At 40.3% G+C, this 26,288-nt stretch overlaps 1 protein-coding gene across 1 annotated transcript in view; it reads right to left on the reverse strand.

Annotated features, from left to right (window-relative positions):
• ZNF804B (zinc finger protein 804B) overlaps nucleotides 1–26,288 on the reverse strand; it is a gene marked incomplete at its 3' end in the record, with an annotated part of 236,182 nt that overhangs the window by 141,413 nt on the left and 68,481 nt on the right. The window lies entirely within an intron of this gene.

Consider the following 26,288-nt stretch of genomic DNA (forward strand, 5'->3'; position numbering starts at 1 on the left):
GATGAAATGCAGACCTGCCGCGTCTGTTCCACAAATGCATTTTCCTCGTCTTGATGGGGTGCCCACCCCCGCCTCCACCTTGCAGGCCTGGGACCGGCTCCATCGGGCACACAGGGCAGAAGATGCTCGCGGCACTGAAGCAGGAGCTCCAGGGAGTGCCCAGCCCAGACACGTGTTCCCACCACAGCCCCCGCCATGGCCCATCTGTAGAGGTGTCTCTGCTGTCACTTAATCCACTGCACACAGCTGTGCACTGAAGAGAAGAAAGGTGGAAAGTCTGAGACTGGATCAAATCCGGGGCCTTCCCTTTCACAGGCCCAGGGAGAGGGAGGCAAGCACCCCTGGAGAGGCCGAGCCCATGACTACAGGGGAGGTGCAGGACGAGCATTACACAGGCCTCATCCCCTCAGACAGGCAGAAGGGATGATTTGCAGCCCGCTGCCCTATTCTAAAACACTTAATAAGATGCTTTGGTGTACGATACAAAGGGTTTTTGCATCATGGTAGTACATCTCTCCGACCGATTCTTCTGAGCTGCTGGCATGTTTAAATATTTATTATAAATTAATATGACATTTCAATGAGATAAACACAGCATTTATCTCATCTAATGGACAAGCAGACAGTTACTCAAGCGCCTCCCAGAACTATTAAAAGTACAAGGTCTGGGAAGGGATCCTCCTCGCCTGCTCGTGAGCTCGCAGGCTGTGGAGAAGCAGCAGTTCGCTGCTCAGTGAGCCAGAGCGCGTCTGGTCCGCTCGCTTCATCCCACCACCTCGAGTTAAAGTCCCAAACTACCAGAAATATTGGTAAAGATTACTCTGCTTATCACTGGTGACCGAAAATTACTTTTAGAAACAAAGAATGTCTTTTGTGACCTTGTAAAAAAAAAAAAAAAAAAAGAGAGAGAGAAAGAAGGGAAAAGGAGATAAAGCTGATGTGTAGGTTAAGTCTGCCCTGTGCAGAGATGGCCTCAGGCAGCGTCTGCACTTTACCAGCTTCCACTGACTCAGTATGTTTATTCTTTTTATCTGTTTGGTTTATAGTAGCTGAGGTATTTTTTTATAACAGCAGCATTTTTATATCGAAATGTTAATTTCTGTATATAGGAACTGAGCTTTAAATTACATAAATATAAAGAAGGGAAAAGTATCCTAAGACAGACAAACCCAGTGGATACACGGAGGACAGCAGATCGCATTTCTATAATGATTAACCACCTCCGCAGCGCCGGGGAAGGCAAAGCAAGACCTCCATGCCTGCACAGTCAAGTGACTACAGGGGCGAGGTGAAGGTGTGCTGTCCACGCATTATGATCCAGATGGCAATCAAGCCAGACTGAAATGTAGAAATATAAAGGGATATGAAACAATATAATTTAAAACCGACGAAAAATATACTTTACTGGGTCACATAAATATGAAAGCAGATTGATTGCTAGGGAACTAGAATATTAACAAGCCAAGCAAGCAAGTTCACTGTCTGCTCTAAACAGACATAACTGCAGGTCAGCATGCAAATGCCTTCCATTATTTATACAGTCCAAGACAGTTATAAGATATTGCATACTGCACAGAATATTAGCTAAGTCATGGTTATGCAGAAGAAATGAACAAAAAATACCCTCTAGATTTTAACCCTGGTTGAAACCTTCAGAGTATGCCTGAGAAATGACAGTAGACCATTATTAATTTAACACAATGAGACCACACAGGCTTCAGATCACCTCCCAAGTTAGTTTGCATCCAAAGTCTTTGCACTGGCTAATTATTCCATTAAGAGTCAATGGAGGAGTGAATGACTTGAGTAATGACTCCAAGATTTGGGCCATGCAAAGGGAGAATGAGTAAATGAAAAACAGCAATCAAAACCTCCAACAAATGAACAGAACCATAAGGGGTTTGTGAGGTTTTTTTTCTTCTGTTATTGGTTATTTCTGGTACCTTGCAATTTTACCAAAATAGTGGGAAGGAGAAAATTGTAGCAACACTCCTAGAAAGCTCAAAGAGAAATCAGTGTTAGCAGTAGTTTCATGTGAGACCCTGCTTCAGCCTTGGACTGAATCAATAAATGGATAAAAATCCCATGTGTTTTTTTCTTGTCTCTTACTAAGAGAACTCTGTATATCCTAATAGTCTGAGACTTTTCAGTGACTAAAAGTCATTAATAAAGGAAGAGTAGCATAGATTTTTTTTTTAGTGCTTATCAAATCTTCTACCAGCATTTCCATTCTGCCAGGTAAGAAAATGTTGAAAGATAAATAAGTAAATTAATCCTTAATTTATGTATTATGTACAGAAGGTAGCATTGTAATGGCATTCACATTTCCCAGCAGGACATCAGCTTCACAGTTTACACTGCAACTACGTATTTTTTCCTTGCAGTCATAATTCATCTTAAGACTTCTGCCTTCTGACTAATGGGGACAGGATCCTTATTCCCTTTCCTGCTGTCAACACTCAGCCTTGGAAGGATTGGATGTGCTCTACAATCCTCACTACCCAATTAATCCAGCTGTTACTACCCAATTAATCCAGACCTCATCTCCTCATAGTACACATGGGAAAGCCCCTTACATAAGACCCAAAGTGCTTTAAACCCTGCTCAGCTTGCACAGTGCTGCTGTAGCTCAAGCCAGATCATGGTAAATTTGAAGCAAAACCAAATGCACATTCAACAAAAACCTGAAAACAAGAAGAAAAAATCCTGTTTTTTCAAATTATTCAGGAAATAAATCTCAAATTATTTTTTTTCCTTTCATCCATGGAAACTCTCCTCCTTTTTTACATCTCTCTGCTAATGAGTGACCTAAAATGCTGGACAATGTTCTTATAGGATGATTTCACCGTCATTCCTTCGTTTTCCTTTCACTATAGTGTAGCTGGTGGCACATGATGCCCTGCAGCCCCTTCTGAACTAGACTCCTCTTGCACAGTTACCTGTGACAGGGAATGGACCCAGCTAACTCCCTCACTTGCTGTGTTATCAACTTTTAAGAATTCCTCAATTCTGAGAACTTGAGGAACAATACAAAGTAAAATAAAATATGTTGAAAGTCTTGTGTTCTTTCCAGTAGCAAAGAAAGCCTGAGAATAACAAAGTTAACAAAGGGGTGATTATGAAAATGAAACCTCAACCTCAAATATATGAATTCTGTTTTATTTAATGAAAGTGGGGAAAACAAGGGCAGGGGGAACAAGAGAACTGTAAAGCTAATAATATTACTTCCAATGGAAAATCTAGACAGAGGGATGAATTTTTTTTTCTGTGAAAAAAAAATATTTTACATCAACAGAACATTTTTCAGAATAAGCTTCCAGGTCTAACTAGGAAGGCTCTCTTGCCTTTCACACTGGGAAGGGCGTTCAATATCCTGCTGGTAAAGAGCTCCTGAAGTCACAAGGGCAGCGATAACAGCACCAGCATTAGGGTCCTACAAAGCAGTAGAGGCCAGCATTCATTGATTTTGGGAACAATAAGGCTCATTGATTTTACTGTTTGACATAACTAAAAGCAAAAGAAAGAACCCCTTCTTCAAGGAAGATCTGTCATGGGTATTCCCTGGATACATAAACAAAAGAGGCCCTTTGGAAGTATATCAATATTCTACAATAGCCAGAGAAAATCTGACATGTTTTGAGCATGGTGCTGAAGTATCTATCTAAGACATAACGAGGGATGAGTGTCAGCCTCTCAGGACACTTCTCACCATGATCACAACGTCCATCTACTTTCTTTCACAGACAGTTTCAGTGCCTCTACCTGGTAGTGGGAAAGGAAGGGCAGAAAGAGATGGCAGTGTAGTTATGCAAATGGGCAACAGTAGACAACATCACATGGTCTTCTAGATTATCTGTATCTCATCAAACTTCTCTAATAAAAATAGTTCAAATAAGAACAATATCAGGTCCACTATTGTCTATGAAAGAAAGCACTTGAAAATCGATTCTGAGGGGAAAAATGTAGAAGCTTTTCCACTGCCATTAAAAGAACATCCCAGTGTATTACTACCATCTTTCTCCTCTCTGTATGTCAGTTTGTGAACTTCTTTTCTGCTAGAGGTAATGTAATCCTACTGAAAACCAAATAAGCAAGTATGTTTTCATTGTTTGCTTTACCCCACTCAAATAGCATAGACTGTAGTTTGCAGATTAAAGCATTTCCTTGGGTATTATATACTACCACTCGATTTAATAGCGAAGAATCTCAAAATATTAACAGAATTAACAGATTACTGTGTTCAATATCCTTGGCAGTTAGGGATTCTTGGCATTTTCCCTCTTAAAAATGGAAGAAAGAAGTGATGAAAAAAAAAATGTCTTGTTGAACAGCTCTCAGGCCTGTTCTTTAACAAGGAATTGAACAACACCCTTTTGAAGAAGGATGGAAAATAACAAAGCCAATTTGTTTCTAGTTGACCAATTAATATTATTTTGATTAGCTGACAATTTTAAAACACAATCAAGTCAAACGAAGCATTTTGCTTTATCCAAAACACTCATTTCCAATGTTTACATTTTCTAGTGCATATCAACATTATTCAGCAGCTGCTTTTAAAGTATAAACTATTTCTTAACAGTAAAATTCAAGCATTTCACTTAGGAAATACTTTTAACAAAATATTTGGGCCATTTAAATCAAAACAATTTTTCAAGGCATACATTTCGAAAACATCTTACCTGACCTAAATGCGAGTATCTGGGAAAAAAAAAAAAAAAGTCTAGCTATGTTCACTCTACACAGTCCTATTCACTATGCTGTCCTTTTCTTTTTGTTCAGATTGAAGAATAGTGTGTTTTGCTCTTTTTACAAGCTACATTGTGGAATGAAAGGACCACAATTAGAGACCATCAATTACCATTATTATTTCTCCAAAATGGATTGCAAAGAGCCTTGCCTTTTCACTGGATAATGTGGCCATAAAAGAGTAAATTCTGAGATAATTTTCTTAAGAGCTTTTCAACATTTTTTGGTTACCTTAGAAGCCGAAAATCATCTTTGGCAATAACACACTGCAAAAGAACCTGGTGTTATCTCAGCAGTCACATCTATAACCAAAGCGGGTTACTCTGTCTTATAAGCAAAAGGCTTTACCCAAATAATTTAGAAACCGGTGATATCTTTACATACGTCTTACCAAGCCTTAATTTGCTTGGCATAGCTAAGCAACATAACAATTAGTAAACCCTATCCATAGAGTACCCTGATACAAAACAAAAGTCTTTTTAGTGAAGGCATGTATGAATCAGAATTATTGAGTCCAGTTTCAATTGTTCTGTTACTGAAGTGGCTGGAAAAGCTTAATACTGGTCAAGATATGAGAAATCAACTGATTAAATACAGGAGAATAAGACACAAATTGGAAAATAAGATGTTAAAGCTACGTAAGATACTATGACACTTCACATACAAATCTGGAAAAACTTATCAAACTAGGCTGTGTCTTCTGCTGTAACAGAGCAGCACTGGAAATAAACAGTCACACTGGTCAAAGTAGACAAAATTTCAAAATAGTAGCATGGCATGAAAAACTTGGAAATTGACTCTCTCCAAAAAACCTCTCCTAACAGCAAGAAAAATATCTTGAACATCTTTGGAACCTAAATTGGTCACGGTTGGAAAGAAAAGCACAGCTTCAGAGGTTCAAGGACATGAATATGTAAAGCAACCAAATTATCACTCAAGTGCTCAAATCCCATCATGTCTAAGTTTGAGGTTACTGGCTAGAATTGTGCAGCAGTCATGTATTTGACAGAAAAACTCACATTATTACTTTTAGCTATAAAAATTAAAACTAAAAAAATAAAAAGCAGAATCCATACAGCAGCACTGGATAGCAGTGTGAGGAAAGACAGGAATCCCAAGTGTACGACAAAATGCATTCTCATCAAAGACCACAAGGCTTAAACATAAAGGACCATAGCTCACTCTACACCCCAGGTGCAAATGCCCATAGCCACATATGAAACATGGAGTAGGATACAAAAATTCCTCCCCCTCTTATCCTTCTCAGAGCAGGGGTTAAATTGTTCTAGCCTGAAAGAAGAGGAAATACGTGATAATGCTACCAGCTCACTGAAGAGCAGAGGGAAACATTCATTCGCAACACGATCCAACACTGGAACCAGCCACAAGAGAAATCTTAAAAATGACATGGGCTGAAAGACTTTGCATTAGCAGACAAGTCTCATGCATCTACTATGAAACTAACACGTCTGCTGAGAGGATGCTTCATGTCCCTTTCCTTACCCCTCTTCACCATCAACACATGCAGTGCAGAACAAAAGCTGCGCGCACCCAGACTCCAGCTCACCAGCTTCCCAAAAGAAAAAATATCATGATTCATCACAAACATTTAAAGTGAAACAGTCCAGGGTGAAAACTGTTGTCAATACGTGACACACATGTCCCCCAGCATTTCTTCCACGACCCTACACACCTTGTCTCTGGCACTGGGATTCAAGCTGGTATCTGTGTCTGCTAGTGCTGAGCACGGGGCCACAGGAGGAAGCAACTGCTGTGGTTCCCCAAGTGCCTGGACCCTCCATGTGCCTTATAGCTCTGAAAAGCCCTGTGCCCTCCTCGCCTTGGCCCTGGCTTTAAACTGTGCAATTCACCTTAGCATGACTGAGCATGATGACCGACCTCCGATGGTCCCCCCCAAGAGGAACAAAAGAGAATCCGAATACTGGCTGTGCGAGTGGCTGAGGCGCAAAGCAAGAGAGGTAGTTGCCTGCTGGTTGGCTCATGGGGGGCTTTGGAAATAAAAACTACTTCATATAAACTGCTGGTGAGAGATCACCTGTAAATATAACACATTTGCACTCTAAACAAGAAAATATTAGAGCCACAATGGTATTAGTTCCTGTGTTAGCGGAATGCGCTGTATGCCTTCACCAACCAGGGACGAGGGGGTGGGCACACTTCTGATGAATAGACACATAAATGAGCAGCTTTACCAATGACCCTCAGCATTGTGCTTCCTTCTTTCTTCAGCTCAAAAATGCAATATACATCCAGTACAAATTACAACATTAGGAGTCACAGATTTCCAAATCACTTTGGCAAAGAAAACAGTTTTCTAAATTATAGAGATAAGCAGTGATCTGTATTTGCATAAAAACATGAAAATGTCTACTGTGTGATTCAAATACTACTAGCACTTTAGCATAATTACCCTGCCTGCTTAAAAATCGCCCATGAAGAAATGGATGAGGCCTTAAAATACAGCACAATATAAAATACATCTTATGAACCATACAGCTTTTAAAGTGCTCTTGACATCCAAGAGGTGGCATGATTTAAGGTATATTCTCAATTTCTTCTGTATTATAGACTACACCTTCAACACCAAATCCTGGGATGTCATTAGCCTTCAAACTTTATGAGGCTCATGACTTCGTAGAAGATTTCATACTGTGCAGCTGCATTAGTGTTTTCATTCAGATCAGGAGCACAGTTTTGAAATAATCTTCTGGTCACTGAATAAGCTTTGGTTCATGGTACAGTCTTAAAGCACATGGACCTGAAGACACTCTCCAGGAGTGCCTGCATTGTACTCCAACCTGTTGTGGATGAACATCAGCCTACTGGAACAAACTATGTTTTTTTTGTCATAAAATTCCTGAAATATGTGTAGTGTGGACATTGTGTCCTTAGTACCAATACTCTACTAATCCACTCCCATTAGTTTCACTACTTGCTAACACAGACACGGTGTATAGTTGTGCAAAGGTTAGGTTAGACCCTTGAATGCCAAAGGAAACTAATGATCTGTTGGAAAACAAGATTCATCTTCACAGACAGACCTTGCATGGCTTGACTTGGCTCTCAAGCCTCCATGATGTGATGTTCCCATTTTCTGTGTTTTTTCTCCAAGAGTGGCTGCGTTCTACCAAGAGAATAAATGGCCAGAAGAAGAGGTGTTTTTGGAAATCAGGACAGGATGCACTTGTAGAATTAGAGACTCAGAGTGGAATGTAAGTTATAAGATTGTGTACTTCAAGCTTCTTTCCCAATATATAGAAACTGGACCACACATTGCAGTTCTCATGAATAGATTAAAAAAAGGCTTTTACCCCCAATTCCTCATTTTCATAGTTTTGACTACAGTCATAATTTTAGCATTCTTCTTCTATTCTCTCTGCTGGAAGGTGCAGCACAGAACCCGAAAGCAGGAAGCAAGGGTCTCATTTCTGCATGGCCTTAGGGAAACCTCTATGAAATTGATTTATTCCAGGCTAAGATAATGTACAGTTGGAAGAGAGATTAAATAAAAACAAAGACACATTTCTGTCTGTGATCATAATACATGCACCTGGAAAAGAATTACTGGGCTGAACTAAAAAATTACAATTGCAAAGGCACCAGATTTTTTAAAATGTATGTACAGACAGCAAATACGTTATCAAATACCTCTGCATTTAGCAACTTCCAGTTCTTCAAATAAAGGCAAGCAAGCTACTTGTTGGTTGAACACAAACTGCAGTGTTCTGACTTCATATCAAAACAAAATCATCCACATACATCATTCTGTGAAAAAAACAGTAAGTGGTAAATATAAATGACAGTACAGGTACTGGGACTAAGATGGAAAAGCACCAGTCACCAGCCAGAATTGAATGGTGTGAAAAGGATGCTACAGAGCCACAGGAAGAGATCAACTTCTCTCCTCAGTACAGGTCAGGCAGTGTAGTTAAGCATCAAGAAGCATTGACCCAAATCAGACTAAAATATAAAATTAATGTATACATATGTGAAAAAGAAAAAAAAATAAATGCTCCCAAGAACATTTCTCCCATTGCTCTACTACTGAGACAGAAGAACATGTTCGAACCATTGCCAGTGATGGCTACTAGAAGTAATTTTAAAGTCTTTGGAGATCAGGTTCCAATTCCATCTTGTCTTTTTCACCCTATAAAGCCAGCCACCCTCTATATTTTATAAGCCTCCTTAGTCTTACTTGCCAAGAACCCTTAACTCCTGAATTGTCATTATAGTCTTTAGGTCAGACTAGGGAAATGTAATACAATAGAAATAAAATTGCACTTCCCAAGTAGTCCCACAGTCCTTATTCTGCCCTGCCTACAATGGAGGAGGGAGCAAGGGAGGGAAGGTGCCTGGCAGGAGGGAAGGCTCAGGAGAAGTGGGTAGAGGAGATGTTGGGGTAGGGAGGAGGCACTCTAAGAAGGTGTTTAAACTGCTGGTTCTTGTACCACAAGTTGAGATCTGTGGCTAGCAAACCCAGGCCTCTCTTGAGCAAGTCCCTCTGGCACTTCCTCCACCACCTCAATCTTCTCTGTGGCCAGGACCTGGCATGACACTGCGGGGAGCCTGGCCTAGTCCCTGGCCAGGCTTCCCCTTCAGCATCCTCAAATTTCCCTCTCCCTGCCATCAGTTTTTGTATGGGATCTGGTAGGCTAAGGCTGCAATCCGTTTTTGAAGCTGCAGGTGGCCGACCTGTCCCTGCTTCAGTCTGTTCCACTTGCAGTAGGGCAGGATGAGTCAGAGGGAACTTCAGTCAGCTTCAACCCTTGCTCTTCTCTAAGCTCCCCTAGATATGGTACCTAGAATTGAAGTTCTGCTCCTAATTCACTTCTCATTTTGAACAACGAAAGAGAATGATCGCACAGGGATACGGGTTAACAATATTGTAACCTGGACAAAAGGATTTCAGAAAAAGATGAAATATTTGACCATCTCTCCTTTCTCTGAGATCAAGCACGTATTACTTTCTTGCTATATCTCTCTTAGGATATTTAACTTAGTTGTTACATGCAAAAGCAATATATAAGACTGTTTAAAATCAATGATAGAAACTAAAATAAAAATTTTCTGAACCTTCCTGATGGAACTGGTCATCTATGGCCTATTTTGCAAAGAACCTTAATTGTTAAGCTTTTCTCACCAGAGTTTACCAAACAGATGTTATTAACCTTAGTTATCTAAGTTTCCATGTCCTTATTTATCTAGTTACAATGAATTGTGTTACTTTTATCTTGCATCTTTGAAATTACATATTATCTAATAAAAATTTTAATATTTAATATAATTAATAATAAATTGATTTACCTTGACAATACTGAAATTATTATTTTCTCACAAAATAATGTTGTTCATGGCAGTGGCTACTTGCTTGTGGGAAGAAAATGTGAAGCTCAGCTGCAACCACCACATGAGTGACAGTTCAATCTATTTACAAGGTCTGATCATTCCCAGACTTTCCAATAAATGCGTTTGAGTTAAGGTGAATTAAACTTTCAAGAAACGTTTAAATTGCAGTTTTTACCACATTAAAATTCCCCATATATTATTTGCTACTAGACAGTCAGAAATTGAAACATAAATCAATAATATGATCCTAAGCACAAAGTGAAAACATAAATTGCTGCTTTGGTATATGACAGTTGGATATGTGAGCATTATGCAACTTTGGACATAGGGTGTTTAAGTGCCTTTCAAGTATTTGGTCTGTCAATCAAGGTACTTTGACAAGTGACAAATTCTCAAAGTGGTAATCAACCAATATCCCAGGAAGCAACTGTTTACTTTAGCACTTCACCTAGTGAGCTGAATTTAGTTCAGGCAACAAAAGCCTTTCTTGAATGATGCCAGCACTGGAATGGTTGGTAGAATATTAAGCATTTATCGTTAAAAAGATATCCTTATTTGGGGAAGACCTCATCAACAAAGGACAAAAAATGATAACAGCTGTATGAACTGCTCTATCAAATGCTTGTTTAAAGATAGTGTTATACAGAATGATACAGTAAATGTTTCGTATTTGAGACAGACCAGAAAGAAGATGCATGCTTCAGGCAAGAGAATACAGGCCTGCAAGTTCTGGAAAAAAGCGTAAAAAGAGAATGAAGGTAATAGTGTGTGAAAAGTTGGCTTTTCAATCCCGAAATTCAGTTTCAACTAGCTTAAACTAGGTAATGCATGGACCAATTCTACAATTTAATGTAATTTCATAAATGTTTTTCAGAAGGCTAATTCTGAAGGGTACTACAGGCAGAAGGATCAACATTCAACAATGAGCAGTTTCTTGATAAAACATAATGAAATAATGTTAATCAATGAAAATACATTGAAAACCTCTATCTGTATCTGTTTAATGCTAGATAAAGCACCAATCCTTCTATGATGTGAGTGCACTTTGCAGTTTCCCTGAGCTGCATTAATAATTACTCTTCAATTGTGGTTAGTCAGCCATCTGTCTAACAATTTCAAAAGCATTAACCACACCACTTTTTTTCTGATGTGGAGTAATGTCAAATGCTTTGCTGAAGTCAAGAGATATGTCCCTTTTATTCCTCTTTTCTATGAAGCTTGTTATCTCATCAAAGGCAGAAACCAAGTTAGCTTGACATGATTTATCTTTATGAATCCACACCGCCTTTCTGTATTAATCTCTTTTAAAAACTTGCAGACTGTCCACCTCATTGTTTGTTCTAGTACTTTAACTTCTTCTTCTGGCCTGTGCCTTACAAGATTGAATTTTTTATCCCTCGTTCCGAAAGATAAATGATTTTAATTGATGTTCTGTTCTACTTTATCTCTAGAAAACCAGTTAAACTTCAAACTGAATGCTGGCCACTTCTCCTACAATCCAGGTAAAACCGATGGACCAAGGCCAGGCTTGAGAGATCTCGGTCCATGCCTCAACTATAACATCATAACGGAAACCTATGACATTAGTTTGTCCACTGCTGCTACAGACAAGTCTGTTCTCTGCCGATTGCTGTGCCACGCTTATAGGGAGAGTATCCTGACCAATGATTTCTGACTGTTAAAGGATATATTTTTCTCAGTGCTTTCAGCCTGACACCATTTAACACTGTTGAGTGAAATCACTATAAAAAGAGAATATAATCCAGTCAAGGATGGCTGGCGAAGCTCTGTTCACCCCAGAGAATGCCTGGAAGCTGCAGCCACACCTCAGCATTTCGTTCACTGAGAGCAGTACTGCCCTACTGCAATTTTCATGCATGAAGTGGCTATCCCACCTGTAGGAGCTCAGGTCTTCACTTCCTATGTCTTGGGTAAAGCCAGATGCAATTTTACTCTTAAGTTTATGATTTAGCTTAAGTTGCCAGTAATTCTTAACTCCGCTCTTGGACTTCAGGAACTGAAGCCAGGCTTGAGGAGACAGTAAAACCTGCTTTGAATACAGCATAAAATTACACAAGAAAGTCCAAAGATAAGATACAACTACATCATAAAAATCTAATGGGAACGCACATTATCTGTCATCTCTGTCATATTATTTGTTAACATGGACAAGAGCCTGGAAGGTATTTTTGGCAAGATTTATTTTTATTTGAATGACAGCTAACTTGTCATATAAACTGATGTCTAGAGCTATATGATGTCCAGTGTGTAAAAGAAAAGTCAGTGACTCATTTTAGTCAGTTGAAAGTGATGGCACTTTTAGTGATGCCAGTGTATTAACACCAATATTTTTACTATTCAAGGGACATAAGGCAGAAGAAAAACACACTTAAGCTGACATTTCGGCATTACAGACACATGAACGTGGAATTTTCGCTGTCTGAGAGACAGGCTGTAGCAAATAATGGCAGAATGCTACATATTTTTGTCTTTTCTCACTGGTGACAGACTCAAAGGCTTCAAAAATGAAATAATTCTAAGGTAAGGCCAAACAAAATTCTGCCATTATTTTTGGACTGGTTTAGTTATGTGACTCACCATATCATTCTCTAGTCCTCAGCATTAAAGAAAGCAAATGAGGTCACATGAATGAAAACAATCATAATTAATTTTCTTCATTTTTTTCACCATTATGCTACTTCTTTTATTTAATAAATGAGTTAGCACCAATTGCTAGTACAATTAGAGCAGTATCTTTATAATATTTATTACCCAAACCCATTCATTCTATTAGTCTCATATGACAATGTTAGGTATAGTAAATTTGGGTGACAACTTCCAGTCAAGAATTATCTGTTATTCAGAGAATTGTGATGTTTTTCCTTATGACCTGCTCAAAACTCTAACCTAAACCACATCTGATCCTGATTTCCTAAAAGCTGGGCAATGTGAAAGCATACTAATAAATTATATTCATATGTTAGAGAGGCATGATAATCATCCATACAATGTGACCAATACAGTAAGTTTTCAAGAAGTGAGCATTTTCAGAAACCCTAGTTTTCTATGTTTGTGTGAGCCGTATCTGCAAATACATAAAAGGGTCACATCAAGGTTTCGTCTTCGCTTCTTACAACCAAGTATTCAGGCAGCACTACTTGGTCAGCAGAGCAGTGCGAAGCCAGCAAGGGCTGCTGTGTTGCAGACCCAGCCTAGCGGTCGGCTCCATCCTGCAGGATCGTGTCCAACATCTCCTGCACACAAGAGGTACTTCTCCTGTGCCCATGAAGCCAGTGCTCAGTGCCGGAGCTAGCACAGTCCCAGGGCTTAAGCTGAGGCTCGCTTAATTTCACTCCCACAGCTCCTCTCTCACTGCTACCTGTAGAGACACCTAACGCCCTTGAAAAGGGGAGGTGAGGAGGTTACATTTAGGATCATGCCCTCCTATGGTTTTATATGTTCATCATATTATATTTATTTTAGCATAACAATCGTGTAAACACAGCATTAAATAATGCCAGCAATGAAAGCCGATTCTGTTTTCCTGCAGCACGTTATTATTTCCGAGATTTTAAATGTTTCTTGGTGCATACACATACCACCAAGGTAGAATATCTGACATCTTGTTCACCAAGGGGGTCACTACGTTATCTGAATTTGTTGTTAGCAAAAAAAAGCCCATGCAATCACTGTAGTCCAACTCCAAACTCAAGCTAATAAACTGAGATAAACTCTCCTGGCAGTAATTATTAGATTAATCTTGGCAATTGTACAACTTCAAGTCAGCTCAAAGAGAGCTTGCATTTGCCCAAAGTACATTTTATAAACATTCTATAAAGAGACATAATAATTAACAGTTACTTTCCTGGGAAAGACAAGTGCCTTTTCCCTCACTACTCCTTAACGAAAATTGTGTGATGCTTCATTTTTCTAAACTAGCCCAATTTAACAAAAAAGCAACTTGATAAATGTTGTCTCTCCCTGTTGAATTTAGCTCACAATTTATTTCAATGTACATTATGCTGTTAATTTTGGTGCCACAACTTGGTTCGTTTCCTAATCCACTAAATATTTAACTTCAAAAATATTCAGGCAACATCTGTGTTCTCTCATACGTAGAGTCTCAGATACTTAGAACAGATCAAAGGGAAAGCTACAGCTCTAAACCTAATGAAAATTTTCAGAGTAATCTTGTTGCTCCGAAATGGATGTTTTTTTAAACCTATATCTTGCTGATCTGAATAGCCATCAGAAACCTCAAACTGCTGCAATGTTAGATGAAGCTTTAGAAAATAACTTCTGTGGCTCCTATAAACAGCTCAAAACATAGGAATCTAAGGTACAGCTCTTCTTTCAAGGAATATATCGTCCAAATCTCTACACAGTTGGCAGAGGATGTCTCACACTCAACTAAAACTTCAGCATAGACTACAGGAATATTTTGTGAGGAGAATCAAAAGCTCAACAAGAAAACCAAATTATTCAGTATGCAAAATTAACATTCGTTTATAGATTTGGGGTTACAGTCCCAAAAACGTGCATTTCAGTTGAACAGCACATGTGGATTTGTGAATAAAATAGGCAGTTATTCATATAATTTACAATCTGTAATTAGGAATGATGAACAATTACAGGTCTGGAATAGAAAAGGTGCCCTTAGAAAATGCAAATCTCCAATCATGCTTTTTTCCCCTCAATTTGAAACACTTGCAAATAGAGAACCATAACATGATTATAGGTTTCAGATATAAAATTAAGTTTCTAGGTGAACCAGAGGAAAAAACCTGGAATTTCCTGCAGGGCAATGGGTAAGTGACTGGATAATATCCCACCGGCTGCTAAGATATTGTTATGCATGAATATCAGTCACATTTTTATATGTGTGGTAGCATGCACACTTTCTCACATCTGGACTTTAGAGTAATGTATCTTGGAAAGATGTATATATAAAGCTCTTTCATCCAGCCATCTAAATCAGCAAAGTCTTAATGAAATTTTGGGTATGTCTTTTTTTTTTTAACATAAGTTTTACAGCTTATCTGTTTTCATGGTCTTCTAGCAGCAAAACATTATGGGGAAAAAAAATAATTGCCTGTGACAGAGCTGTATCTTATTTGCATCAAGTATCCTTCAGAAGCGTTTTACTTGATGAAAACTCAATAGTTTAGTTTTCCTCTTGTATATATGCATTTTATACTTCTATCGACATTTTCTCCCCATGTGCATGATTGTCAGCGACAGCAACATTACTTAGAGAAGGATGCCAACTATGTGTAAGAAAACAAGATTTTTTTTTTCCCCCAGCATCAGCCTGTACAAAGAAACATCACATAATCCAAAACTGTCCAGCCTATGTTTTCACTTGCCTGAGAGGTTCATGTGTGATTGCTCACTTTCACGTAGGTGCAGCAATGGTATTGACTAGACTTGGTCTACTTTTCCTCTTTTGAGCTTCCTCTTGGCCCACCTCCACTTTCACAAATACGCAGAGTTGTGCTGGAGGTCACAGCAATGCAGCGCTGTAAAGACACACAGCTAGCTCTGCAGATGCTATCTGGGCTAGCAGCAGCAGAAGGGCCACCTGAGTGCTGTGCTCAGCAAACGCTCACCAGCCACACAGAGCAGAGAGCTCATTCCAGCATTCAGCCTTGTTCATTGGCAGCTGCTTCCCATACCTCACAGGGCATGATATTGTGCCATGGACACGTACCACGGGCCCTTAATAACCACCAAATCATTTAAGGAAAAAACTGACAATCATGTATTCAGTATGGTGTCCCATCAAAGTTCTTGAGACTCTGAATAATGCTACATGGAAGGAAGGAAGGAGATGCTTGTTTTTCTGGCTCTAATTCATATATTCACTGTGAAATTAAGTGCATTAAGTTGATTTCTCGGCAGACAATTCACAGAGCCAGCTTTCTGTGAGACAGGTCTGTATCTGTCCAAGGCAGACCCTCCCTGGTATTTCCTTCTGACTGCCTGTCTGACAATTAAAACTTGCAAGGCTAGAGCTGACTTCTTTGTGTTCCCCACCATCCTCACGAAGCTCTTCCCTCCATTATCATGGAAAAATGTAAGACCTTTGTACGGTTCCATCACCTCCTCTGTCTCTACCACAATAAACACATGCTACTTGGTCATCTGTTGCTTGGTACAGAGAGGCCAATTGCCACCGTGCAGCACCCGGACAACCTGCCATGTGCTGCACAAGGCTGATGGACCCACATGCTTCCTCAAAGCAGTGCAGCAAACCCACTCTCCTTTGACAGGATGCCACCAAATGCCAACAGTGATCGGGCCATTGTCACACCAAGGCTGCTGTTTCTCACGCTGCTCAGCATCAACTCTTGCCTCCTAGTACTTCTCATCTTCTCATCTGTCCTCATTACCATTGTCTTCACATGTCAGTCATCCAGGCAAGGCTTGCTCTAAGTTTGTGCTGTGCCTTATCTATTAACAATGTTCCAACTAAGTAAAATACGCTGTAGAAATTTTGATCCAACTGATCAAAAGTGGTTTAGAAGCTCATACTAACATCCTACAACATGGGACAGTTTGCATTTTTCATGAGAAATCTTGAAATATTTAGCTGATCTTGCAGGATACTGAACATAAGTCCAGAGGTCCCAAGAACCATAGTTCCCATTATCTCCAGTAGAGCCTAATTCTCAGCCTCTTTGCAGGATTAGACCCTTTGTAAGAGGCTTGCTAGCTCTTAACCAGTTGGTCTGGATGCTTAACACACAAGGAACTCTGCAAATTAAAAGCAGCAGATTGAATTAAATATAGGACTGCAATTTACTGGAATTTCAATATTTAAGTGCAACGTGCATGATAAATGAGGAAATATATATGTGATACAAAGAAGGAAGCCTTGAGTGCCTTGTGGATGACTAACAAAAATTGGGATCCAGGAAAATGATATCTAGAGATAATAGGCCAAATAGGGCAGGGGAAACCGTGGTAGTACTAAAAGAAAAAAAAAATCTCTACTTTCAAGAGTAGATATTTGAAAAAGCCTATTCTGATGACAGAATAAAGTTAAAGGATTCAGGAAAAAAATGAAAAAGGGCAGGTACAGGGGACAGTGACAATGTAAAGGGCAACCATGCAATACACAGATCAAACAGCATCCAACTGATTCAGATTTAAATCTGAAATATGATACTACCCCAAAGAGAGCTATTAAGGCAGGGAAGATGAAGCCACAAGGCTGGGAATGAATATAACGTTCCAAAAAAGTTGTTGATAAAAAGCATCCAGAAGACCTTACAGAGCTAGCAGGATTAATTTATGAAGGAAGACTGGGCTTGCTAACCTCACAAAGGCTAAGTGACAGCAATAGTGGGAGGCTGAGGGTAAGACATCTCTACATATTTAAAGAGTGTAAATGCCACAGGGTAAATCCAGTGCAACCCAACATGAAGCTTGAACTGATGAAAGTGTCAAGAGAAATTTTTACTAATGGTAAATATTTTTTGACTGACCCAATATTTTCATAGCAGAAAACAAAATTATTTTTCACTTCATCTAGTGTTTTATTTTTCTTGAAAACCCTACTAATATTACAGAAGAACATGAAATTCCCACAGATTGTGTTATATGCCAATTTTACAAGATAACATGCCTCAAGCAGGCCACAGGGCTGATCACTTCTCTCTAACAGCATTAGTCAGTCCTGATCTCATGGCACGTTTCTGAGGACAAGGCTAGCCTTCAGTGCACCGGATCTTTAGGGGTGAAGCATTTTTAGAAGCTTTGCTACTGGGAGAGTGAAAAGAAAAACTGTTGGAAGTACAAGACTGTACAATAAATCACTTTCTGAAAGTGGCCCAGGAAGGCAGATTTGAACAACTGTGAATAGTCTAAATAAAATAAACCAGCTAGGAAGATGTATTTTGACCTCTCTCTTCGCCTTCTTTTGTTTTCCCTGATCTGTCTCCTCTTCTGCATTTTTTATTTGCTTCTATTTCCCAGGTTTTCTTATTTCATTTTCTTTTATTTTCCTCATTTTCCCTCTTCTCTTGCCTGTTTTATGATCTTGTTCTCCGTCTCTCTCCTACCACTTCTCTATTCCTACCCACCTAACTCATTATCCGCTTTCCTACAGGCCCTATGCTGTCATTTAATTTCTCCTCGTGGCAATTTTTATGAACAAGATATTATGAACTTGTTCTTTCTTTTTCCATCAGTACATTTCAAAGGACTGTACCAACGTGGTCACTATTTCCAATTTATGAACTGGCAAACAGAAGCACAAGGGGAGTTAGTTTGCACAAAGCTGCTGGTAGCAAGCAAAACTTGTGTCTTCTGAGTAAAATTTTTATGGCTTTAAGTACTAACCAATACTGCCCCTTTACCTTCATTCTCTGTTTCAGATTCCTCACCTCATCAGTTGCCTTCCTTTTACCCTCCGTTTTTTCTTTCTTCTCAGAGATTTCTTCCCTTTCAGCCACCAGAAGCATTCTGTTACACATGTACATATGTGCAAATATATCTATAAAAATACATTTATATGTGATATTGCTATATTCCTACAAGTAGCTTAACAATCAGAGAACTGTGGTAAAAAGGGGATACGCAGTAAGACATCAGTCACATGGAATAATGATGGCTGGGACACCTTGGAAATCACCAGATGTAAATATTTGTGAACGTGAACTATTTTTGTTCATCATTTTGTACAGCGTTCAGCACTAACTCCAGACTTGAGCATTTAGCAATACCATAACACAAATAATAAATAACTGTTCTATCTATGAGCTACTTCTTTTTATGAATCCATTTGGTCGTGGAATATGTTTTTTTTCCTAGTTGTCATTTAAACAATTATTTTAATCCTATGCACCACAGTATTGGCTTCTTAATTGAAATTTAAAATGTAATACATCTAATGCCTTCTCTTTAATTTCTCATTAGTAGTTACACTGAAAAAAAGCTGTAACACTTGTTTCCTTTCACCTAATTTTAATGTTTTTTCTTCCTATTATTAGAAATTGTTTGCCTGAAATACTACGTCTCTGCTTTCTATCACAATTTACAACCTTTTCTTTGTACACCTTCTGAATTTTAGTTGTTCTCACAAAGAAATTCTGTCACTTAATGCCTTGTTGCAGGTCAGTCACAGGCCGTCCAGTGTCACATATCTTCAAGGGCTGGGATAAGGGAAATCTGTTAAATGTTAATGATTATCCATTCAAATGGGAGTATTTAAGACAATAACATGATCACATTGTAACTGAGACTGGATTTGTCCAACTTTGATCCAAATGATTGAAACCTGCAAGGTTGAAAATCCTTCTCCAAAGCAGTAAGACCTTTGAGCCTGGACTTGGAAAAACAGAGTCCCTGAGATCTGGGGAACCTATACAGAAGGAAAGCGCACGCAAGCAAGAACAGATGGTGCATTCCTTCATTCCTAGAGTCCTTTTTAAGACCAGCCAGAAGAATAAAACACAGCGGCAAAAAAGCTGTGACAATGGGTAATGGTATTGAACTGAAAGAAGGTAGATTTAGATTGGACATGAGGAAGAAATTCTTTATGATGAGGGTGGCGAGACACGAGAACAGGTTGCCCAGAGAAGTTGTAGATGTCCCATCCCTGGAAGTGTTCAAGGCCAGGCTGGATGGGGCTTTAAGTAACCTGATCTAGTGGAGGATGACCCTGCCCATGGAAGGGGGGATGGGACCAGATGATCTTTAAAGGTTCAGTCATTCCCTAGAAGCTACATCCCAGGAGAGTTTTTGAGTCTGCACAAGAAAAAATATCTACAAACATATTTCTAAGTACAGTCATGTGCTCTGCTAAATAACTATGAAATTAAACACTTATTAAAGAAACACAGGCCTACATGGTTTTCTTAACTAGATCCTAAGTATGGTTAATTACATATATTTGCTTATGCTTACCCTTGTAATGGGGAACTTTTTCATTCCTTTTGCATATGCAAGCTTGAAGGGTTGATTATATTATAAACTACCATGTACACCACCACTTATTTTCCTTTTGATACTTCATGAATGGCTTATGCCTCTCTGTGTTGGAAAATTTATCCTTAAATTCTAAGAATTTCTGGCTACAACAGGAATAAATGCTTTTAAATATCTCGGTTAATCAAGGCAACCTATCCTAAGATGATCTGTGGCTTAAGGTCATTCTTCAAATCGATATATTTAACACAGGAAGGAAAAAGTTTACTTAGCAGTAATTTTCATTTTGTTAGCTCTACCTCAAAATCTTCTAATCATTAGAGTACATAATGCCTTGTTTTTTATGGTTTGGGCCATTTAGTCATTTCCTGTGGACTACAGCTGCATGCCTGTCAAATCACTGTGTTGAAATATCTATGATTTCACAGCAAAAGACTGATATATCAGACAAAGCCCACCTAGAAACAAATATGTTATTGCTGACTTCTAAAGGAGTATTTCTAATCATGTTTTTATTTTAAAATGCAAACATTTATGGCTTCACAGGGAATCTTCTGTGCACCAAAGCAATCTTGTCACATAAGAAATCCTACTGCAAGCTGACATGATAGCTTGCTTTTGTTGTGGCTTGTTGACTCCAGCTGTCACTACCATGGTCAACAATTTCTTACTCTCTAAAGGAGTCTTCCATGATCATTTCAAATGGATCCTAGACCATGAGAACTGTAATATGAATGGAAGTACTGTACTGTCAAATGCATGGTTATGAAGTCTTGTGTTGCAAAAGGACCTGTGTGTGCTCAGAATGTCAAGGCACAATAAAAAGCCAAGTTATAAACAGATACTGTTGATAAAAACCCAGAGTTATCTGAAAGCTATATGCAATAATTCAGCTTAAGAACTACTGCATTGTGACTGACTAGAAAAAGCCCTGGAAAAAAGTTTTTATATTGACTGGGGGTTTTTTCCCATTTCTGTTCTATAGTTGCACAGACGATTAGAAATGAAAGGATCTTCATAGCAAATTAGTATAATGTTTAATATTTGTTTTAGTTTTTCAGGGATAAATAATTGAAAACCTATTATTTTAAATAATTCCAGACTACCTGCTGTTGGAGACAATACCCAGGAACCAATGACACCAATTTCTTGACAGTATAAGTTGTAATGAAAAATGATTTATTACAATGAAGGCAGTGAACCCTCAAGTATTCATTTCCATTCCAGGAAAATGCAAATAGACATTAAAATAAAAAACAATTTGATCCTTTCTCCTGGGAATTCTTCCACACCAGTAAGTCATACTGGAGCATACCAAGTGCTGTAGAGCACTCTGCCAGATGCACAGTTAAATCCCACAGTCAGAAAATACCTAAACTGAAGTCCAATATAGTCTTAATTCTGTTCAGATGTATGGAAGCATTACAATAACAATCATTGTGTGACTACCTGTTTTATCATGTTTGTAATGTTGTTGGCCCTCCGTATTATTTTTAACATAAATGGTGCTTTGAGACATAACACATCATACACACCTTTCTCAAAGGGTCTTTGCTCACAAGGTAGCCGGGCTTATTGACAGGCTTTAAACTAGACTTTAAGGGGAAGGGTGATAGTAAGAGGCTTGTCCGTCACAAGCCGTGGGATGACACACCAAGGTTAGAGAGACGGGATGCTAGAGAGAGCCCTCAGCCTGAGATGAGCTGGCTACACTGCAGCACCCTTGAAGTCTTACAGAGATGAGGCAGAGGCTCCTGAGACAATATGAGCCAACAGGGAAACACCAGTGAAAGACCTCAAAGGAATTAAGGGGTGTTCCTCTAAGAAGATGACATAGTCAACAGCCCAGCTGAAGTGCCTCTACACCAATGCACGCAGCATGGGCAACAAACAGGAGGAGTAGGAAGCCGCTGTACTGCTAGAAAGCTACGATCTCGTTACCATTACTAAAACTTGGTGGGACAAATCCCACAGCTGGAGTGCAGCTATTGATGGCTACAGGCTGTTCAGAAGGGACAGGCAAGGAAGGAAGGGCAGAAGCACTACCCTCTACCTCAAGAAATGGATAAACTGTGAAGAGCTGTCTCTGCAGAATAGCCATGAGCAGGTCAAAAGGTATGGGCAAGAATCAGAGACCAAGGCAACAAAGGCAACCTTGTGGTTGGTGTCTACTACAGGCCACCCGATCAAGGGGAGCCTATTGACGAAGCCTTCTCACTCCAGCTACAGGAGGCATCACACTCACAGGCTCATATCCTGCTGGGGGACTTCAACCACCCCGACATCTGCTGGAAAAGTATCACGGTGAGTGGTAGGCAATCCAGGAGACTCCTGGAGTGCATGGAGGATAACTTCCTATGCCAGGTAATCGACAGCCCTACCAGAGGGGATGTGATACTGGACCTGCTGGTCTCCAACGCAAGTGAGCTAATCATTGACATCAAGATTGGAGGCAGCGGGGGCTGCAGTGATCATGCACTGGTGGAGTTCGCAGTCCTGAGGGATATGTGGCAGGCAAAGAGTAAAGTCAGGACCCTTCAATTTTAGGAAAACAAACTTCCAGCTCTTCAGGGAGTTAATCAATAGGACCCCCTGGGGAACTGCCCTCAGGGACAAGGGAGCAGAACAGAGCTGGCAGATCTTTAAGGATGCTCTCCATAGAGTGCAAGAGCTCTCAGTGTAAGAAATCAGGAAAGGAAGGCAAGAGACCAGCATGGCTGAGTCGAGACCTCCTGGTCAAACTTAAGGGCAAGACGGAAATGCACAGGCAGTGGAAGCAGGGACTCGTATGCTGGGATGAGTACAGCAATGCTGCCCGGTTGTGTAGGGATGAGGTCAGGAAGGTCAAGGTGTGGCTGGAGCTGAACACGGCAAGGGATGCAAAGAACAGTAAGGGCTTCTACAGGTATGTCAGCCAGAAAAGGAAGGTCAAAAAAAGCATATCCCCGCAATGAGCAAGGCTGGCAAACTGGCAACAATGGATGAGGAGAAGGCTGACATACTCAACAACTTCTTTGCCTCAGTCTTCACTGGAACCTCTCTTCCCACACCTCTCAAGTGGATGTACCACAAGATGGGGACTGGAGGAGCAAAGCCCCTCTCACTGTAAGAGATCAGGTTCAAGACCACCTGAGGAACCTGAACATTAACAAGTCTATGGGACCTGACGAGATGCATCCCAGAGTCCTGAGGGAATTGGCTGATGTAGTTGCCAAGCCACTCTCCATGATATTGGAAGAAGTCATGGCAGTCAGATGAAGTCCCGGGAGTCTGGAAAAAGGGAAACATTGCATCCATTTTTAAAAAGGGTCAAAAGGAGGATCCTAGAAACTACTGACCTGTCAGCCTCACCTCTGTGCCTGGGAAGATCATGGAACAGACCCTCTGTATTGGGGCCAGTACTATAACATTTTCATCAATGACATTGACAGTAGGATCAAGTGCACCCTCAGCAAACTTGCAGACAACACCAAGCTGAGTGGTGCAGTTGACACACCTGAGGGACGGGATGCCATCTAGAGGGACCTCGACAAGCTCAAGGAATGGGACCATGTGAACCTCATGAGGTTCAACAACAGGGGCAACCTCTGGTATCAACACAGGCTGGTGGATGAGGGGATCGAGAGCAGCCCTGCTGAGAAGAACTTGGGGGTACTGGTGGATGAAAAGCTGGACATGTACCGGCAATGGACACTCGCAGACCAGAAGGCCAACCATACCCTGGGCTGCATCCAAAGAAGCGTGGCCAACAGGTTGAGGGAGGTGAGTCTGCCCCTCTGCTCCACTCTGGTGAGACCCCACATAGAGTCCTGCATCCAGCTCTGGAGCCCTTGGCACAGGAAAGACATGGGCCTTTTGGAGCAGGTCCAGAGGAGGCCACCACAACGATCAGAGGGATGGAACACTCTCCTGTGAGGACAGGCTGAGAGAGTTGGGGTTGTTTAGCCTGGAGAAGAGAAGGCTCCAGGGAGACCTTACTGCAACCTTCCAGTACTTAAAGGGAGCTTATAAGAAAGATGGGGACAGACTTTTTAGCAGGGCCTGTTGAGATAGGACAAGGGGTAATGGTTTTAAACTAAAGGAGGGCAGATTTTGACTAGGTATATGGAAAAAAACTTTTACAATGAGGGTAGTGAAACCCTGGTACATGTTGCTCAGAGGGGTGGTAGATGCCCCATCCCTGGTAACATTCAAGGTCAGGTTGGACGGGGCTCTGAGCAACCTGATCTAGTTGGTGATGTCCCTGCTCATTGCAGGGGGATTGGGCTAGATAGCCTTTAAAGGTCCCTTCCAACCGAAACTACTCTATGATTTTATACCTTTTAGGCTGCTGTGGACACTTACGTGATATTCAAAGTCTTCAGATCTGGGAAGTGTGAATTCCCTCATTTGAGGTTACAAGATGAGGTTCTGTGAGAAATCCTGTGAAAGGGCAGAAAAGCATCCCCCTTCCTATTTGGAATCTAAACAAGTCTATGGTCATATAGGCACAAGCCAGCCCAGTAAAGCACTTGCTCTAGCGATCTGTGGCTTGAGATTTCTGTGAAGGGGGATGCCTGGAGAGCACAAGGCCTGCAACATTCCTGCAAGGGGTATGGCATCATGTCCGCTCCTAGGGTTCTCCCATCTTACACACCCTTCTCTTGTGCTGGCACAAGCATTTGTGAAGCTGTGCTGTGATCAAGGAGTGAATCTTGGTTGAATTGGACCTGGCCAAAAAAAAGTTTTTTTTAACCTGAACCAACTCCCTGATCCCATGGACACAAACATCAGTGTCCTCACAAAGAAAGGTATAGAGCTGCAGGAAGGACAGGTGGATTATCCAGGTGGCAATGTTCAGGCTACAGTGCCCTGACAAGTTCCCAGAACTACTTATAGAGCAGCCGTAAGAGATTCAACAGTATCCCATTAATCCAGTATCATCTCTGCATAAGGCTCTACTTATCAGAAAGATACAGGTAATCTTGAGTTATGCCTCCATCCAAAACACACTAGGCTAGGACACTGTAGGCAGAGGACTCTTCTCTGCTTCAAATGGCTATCTTCTCCGACTGTGTTAGGCCTCTCTGCAATCCCAGTTCTCTACAGTTTCCAACCGTGAAAACTGGACACAATTTGGGTAGACACTTATCTTTTCTCTTGTCCATCCATTTCCTTGCTGCACAGATATTCTGGATACTTATTCAAAGCACTGTCCAGTCTTCCTCATTTGCAAGCCAAATATGCAAACTCTTCTCCTCCTTCTGGTTTCATATTTGACAGTCTACTCATACCTTTAAGGTCACCTAAGGCTGAGCATGTTTTCTAAAACGCTACAATGGTTGTCTTCATTAAATCAGTGGAAAGAAATAAACTGCATTAGTCAAAGTGCCAGAATTTCTTATTAACTCCTCTGCCCTGTTGACATGAAATGAGCAGTACTGCAAGGGGTTAGCTTAAAAATCTAAGAAGAATTGTTTGACTTCTAGAATGCCAATGTAACACATGCGGCACTAATGCATTAGACGTGACAGAGACCATACATAGCGAGTGAAAACTGAATTACAATCCAGTTATAAAGCAATGAAAGGAAGGTCAAAATTTGCCTCACTCAGACTACACCAGCATCTTTCACTGCAGTAGCATTGCAAAGGTATGGACTGAAACAGAATGGTTTAAGATGTGCCCAGAAAAAAGTTTTTACATTTCTATAGGATTAGAGGTTACTCCTTTCTTTCATTTCAAATGCAGAAGAACTTCTTAGATAATCTAGCATGACATTCTGATTAATAAAGGCCACTGAATGATCTTCTGGCTGCTATCTTCCATACCATAAGTCACAGAATCCAGCCCTGAAATTGTTTCTAAATATACCCAAGGGACAGGGTCTAAAATTAGTCCAATCATCCACCCAGTAAGACATTCTCCACCGTGACTCAGAGTGATAAATTTCAGTCTTTCCAAAACTATATGGACACAAAAACCAATTAAAGAAGAATATAAATAAAGCATGATCAAAGGCTACACATCACTGTGGCAGCTGGCATGCTGGCTGTCAGGGTTGCTGGAGACCTTCAGGTTAACTGCCATTTTTGGTTACTACAGAACATCTACCCTCTGATGTTTTCTCTTCTCCAGAGGGAAAAGCAGGAGATCCCTGAACATCTTGCCTCCAACAGAAGCAGGGAGCAATTCTGTGACCAGATCAAAGCTGGTTGCTCTTGGAGGAAAGGAAGAAACTGCCTGTAAAGAGGGAGAAGAAA

This window comes from Phaethon aethereus, assembly GCF_964289735.1.
Source record: "Phaethon aethereus genome assembly, chromosome: 2".
NCBI classification, from domain to species: domain Eukaryota; kingdom Metazoa; phylum Chordata; class Aves; order Phaethontiformes; family Phaethontidae; genus Phaethon; species Phaethon aethereus.